Source organism: Betta splendens, chromosome 10, assembly GCF_900634795.4.
Source record: "Betta splendens chromosome 10, fBetSpl5.4, whole genome shotgun sequence".
In the NCBI taxonomy this organism is placed as follows: domain Eukaryota; kingdom Metazoa; phylum Chordata; class Actinopteri; order Anabantiformes; family Osphronemidae; genus Betta; species Betta splendens.
The window spans coordinates 3,758,590-3,762,906 of NC_040890.2; the positions used below are offsets into that span (position 1 = coordinate 3,758,590).

Sequence of the window (4,317 nt, forward strand, 5' to 3'; positions counted from 1 at the left end):
CCGCAATCCTCCACAGAAGAAGACCTGCTACAGGACTGCACGACATTAACAAGCTGATTCATAGCGTAGTAGAACCATACGTCTACGATCCAGAATCTGACCCTGAAGCTGAAGAGGAGGCTGTTGAAGTCGCCACATTTCGGCTGATGCAAGATGTGTCTCATTGGTAATGTCGCATTTACTTCAATTTAATTGATTTATGTAATTTGCAAAGCGACTAGCGGTTGCTAATGCTTATGCTAAATGGCGTGTGCAGCTTCAATATTCACAACACGACTTACCTGGAAAACTCTCGTTAATAGAAAACACTACTTTAGCTTACATTATACAAATAAATAAGTTTGAGAGCATAGCTGAAATAATATAAATACATTTTACATTTACACATTTCACTGTTTTTGTCTTACTTGTGCTGCTGCTCTGACAATTTTATTTAAAAATGTGCATTAATATTTAGAGCAATCACTGCATGACCTTCCTGGGAACAAAAAGCATTGGTTCAAATTATATATTGACCTAACGTATTTTTACTGCTTTTAATTATGTTTTTTGTCATTCATGATAAATTTGACAGTAATATGTCTCTGTATCTAAAGTTGTTACAGGTATCTAGTCTACAGAGGCTAGTGAGCTGGTGCTGAGGATTCCTGGGGTAAAGAATCTGAGTTGCCATCTCTTCATGCTTGGGTTGTAGATGAAGGCAGTTTCCTGATGGATAAAACACTAAAACACTCATAGTATGATTGATGTAGACCACCTGTAGAATAACTCCTTTACCATTTGAGTAAAAATGTGTTTTTTGTGAGTGCAACACTCATTAAGAATTTTTTTAACTTTATTTATATATAATTTATATGCGTTTTATTTATGGCCGCTTCAACTTTATAGCTTACCATATTAGAAAGAGAAAAACATGTAATTTCAATACTATGATTTCCTAAATAAAAGTGTTTTCCCTTCAGAAACAGAGTTCAGTGAAATACATAATAGTTAAAGCCAACTTTATTGTAAACCAAAAAAATACACCACTACTCCAAAGCTAGAACAAACTGTTACCTTCACACTCCAATGTGCAATGTATAGGTTACTGAGTTAATTAAGAAGTCTGGGGGTTTGAGGACGAAGGAGAAGCTTTTGCAGGGCCTTGCAGACGAAATGCATGAAAGTAGGGTAAACAGGGAGATGTGGTGATCCTTGTTCTCATCACTATTTGGAAGACTGAGCGGAAGCAGTCCTCTACCAGATGGAAGCTGTGGCTGTCCTCACCATCACCTCATCAAAACAAAAGGTAGTGCAATCAGAATTGTAGATTAGTGAAATGTTAATTATTATGTAGGTCAAAACCTTCTCTAATGTAAGAACACACAATACCAGACAAAAAATTAAACCAAACAAGAGGACAGGCCTGTCTGTGCTAAAACAACAGATAAACAGTTGTTACAATTCAAATATAAAATCTAAACAGTATATACCAATTAAAATCTTCTGTTACCTATCTTACTGTTGGTACATACAAACTTACATACCTTTACTCCTGAGCTGGGCAGCAGATGTCTGTGTACCAACAGTCTGCAGTGATTTCTCTGTTTGACAGCCTCCTTGCATGTGGGCAACTGGGATTTGCCCTCCTACAGTATAGAAAAGACTGTTACATTTACTGTAAATTGTATTGGTCCTACAAATATAATGGCTATGGTACAAGCTATAGGTAACTGACCAGATAAGCAGCAGGTATTGTAGAGATGTGACTAATTAGCAACTAAGCTTGAAACACAACACAGTAATCATTCCAACTAATCATGTTAGAATTTGATAGAACAATGACATAACCCCAAATCACAAGTTGATTTAGGTTGTGACACAGGACGGGGTAATAAACATAACCGCGTTCATCTGCAGGTTCTTTTTGTAGCGATCGACCAGCTGTAGCTCTAAAGTGCAAAGGCCTAAAGGCATGCTAACGGCTAACGCAACACACAAACAGGAGCGGCAGCACGTCAACAGGACAAAAGCTCGATCCACCGCTTCCTGCCTGTCGCCGATCGAAGGCCCATGCTATTAGCTGTTCCCCACACAGGTGTGTGATTGCACCAACTCAGAGTAGCACATTTGAAAGGGACAAAGGCTCAGTTGACTCACTGTAGCCGTTAGCGACGCTAGCGATTAGCTTCTCTCACATGTGGGTAACTGCATTTTAAACAGACCCAACTAACATATTTAGATATCACAAGTATCAAGCACAAACTTACTACAGCGAGCTAGATCCACCGCTTCCTGCCTGTCGCCGCTGGAAGGGCGATAACGATCAGCTGTTCCCCGCAGGTGTATGAGATTACAGAAAAAGGACAGACGCTAGACCCACCGCTCCCTGCCCGTAGCCGCTCGATGCCGTTACGATAATCATTAGCTTTTCTCCACACAGGTGTGTGGCTGCAGGAGCCCACATGAGCACATTTGAAGGGGACAAAGGCTCGACTTGCTGTAGCCGTTAGCATAGCTAGCTAGTAACTTGCCTCACACATAGGTTATTACATTTTAAACGGACAAACTAACATTTTAAAACATTATAAATATCAAGCATGTACTTACTGCAGTGAGTGGATGACGGACTTTAGGAATAGGTCCTTTTTTTTCCAACAGGAGCCGTGAAACAAATCCAGCATTGTACGCACCCTCGTTTGAAATGCACATACGTATAAATGCTGAGGCAGTGTTTCTGGCACCGGTCCGTTAAAAATAAAAGTGACCCACAAATCCTCACTTGTTGATCCCTTGGTAAAGTGAAGAGACTTTGGTGTTGGTTAGAACACCTAAGAACCGAACTATTTCTATGGGAGGACTTGGGCGCTGCCGTGCTCGTCTGTTCACGGTGAGTGAGAGGGGGGAAATGGCGGAAGTCCAGTTTTGGTTCGGGATCATTGTGGGGGTGGTGGTTCAGGATTTGCAGGGAGAACTTTCAACCAGTATGACGAAACCTGGGGAACGGCCTCAGAGTAGGTCGTGGCTGTTTTCATTGGATGAGAAAATTTACGTTTTCAAAATGTGAAAAAAGCAGGAAATGCATTTCTACCGTGCTCAGTGTGTGTACATGTGACCCATAGAGTCATAGGGACGCTCCAAAATGTCTAAAAAGTGGATTTTGCATGATATGAGCCCTTTAATGTCATTCTAAGATTTAACAAACCAGCACTATAAAAGCTAAGTTGAAAACATGTTTGCTCCAAACAACATTAAAACTGATCTAACTACCTCTATTTATTGTTTAGATCTGTAAAGGTTGTGAGATACATAGGAAATACTGGTCATTTCAATAATCTGCTATTCTGTTCTTCCTCAGCACCAGCTGACAAGACTTCTAGGCTAGATACCTGCAACAACTTGAGATACACACAGACAAACAGTAGTACTGAAAAAAAACAATAATTTCTATTAGTTATATATTAGCACTTGATATATCATAAACCTTACTAAAAGCAATTAAAAATATATTAGGTCAATATAAATTTAGAAACAAAACGTGTCTGTAAACCAGAGTTCCCAGGTACATTATGATTAATCTGTAAATAGTAAAATGTTCTAAAGCTTTTTATAAATTTCTGAGATACTGTATATTAAATGTGTTCTGTAATGAATACACATTCAATCATACTGGCTCCAGTCCTGGATCATCAACCATACATGACAGTAGGTTTGGCAACTAGTTCAGGCGTCTTGAGGTAAGATTTATCGAATTTTAATTTATTAATAAAAGTAATAAACACATGCAATATCTTGAAAGCAATAGTTGCTGTCACACCATGCCTCTGTAGGCATTCACTGTTCCTACAGAGGCACTTAATTACAGACAAATATGGCAAAATATAAGCTGCAGCTTCAGATCCCATTATAGAAAAAATATTTTCACACAGCAGCAGAACGAGAAATAAAAAAACATGTAAAAATTAGTTTATATTAGTTTATCAAGCTATGCTCCCAAACAAGCTGTAGTCGTATTATGAATATTCTGTTGTATTAATTCAGGCTGCTAATTTGCAACAATTAGTATTATTAGCAGCTAATCAAGTTGCGTATTATATAAATCCAATTAAATTAAACGTGAATCTGCCAGTTAGACGTACCTTGCGCCAGTCGAAGTTTAACCACTTTAACAGCCTCCCATTCGACTTCAGAGTCAGATTTTGGATCAAACGTATGGTTGAACTCCACTACGAGGACGAGTTAGCCAGTGTCACTGTTATAATGTGTTCAGTGACTGTGACGTTTGATTCCCGCGGCGGAATACAGCTATGCGCTTCCTCAAAGGGGTGTGGCGATCAG

General features: G+C 39.1%; 1 long non-coding RNA gene across 2 annotated transcripts; it reads right to left on the reverse strand.

Annotated features, from left to right (window-relative positions):
* Positions 1-984: 984 nt before the first annotated feature.
* On the reverse strand, positions 985-3,076 carry LOC129604768 (uncharacterized). 2 transcript variants are annotated; one of them, XR_008695963.1, is made up of 3 exons: positions 2,590-3,076; positions 1,527-1,628; positions 985-1,272 (listed from the first exon to the last, which is right to left on the reverse strand). It is a non-coding gene; the product is annotated as an uncharacterized LOC129604768 (long non-coding RNA). The 2 variants fall into 2 exon arrangements; XR_008695964.1 differs by lacking the exon at positions 2,590-3,076 and adding an exon at positions 2,250-2,382.
* Positions 3,077-4,317: the final 1,241 nt, after the last annotated feature.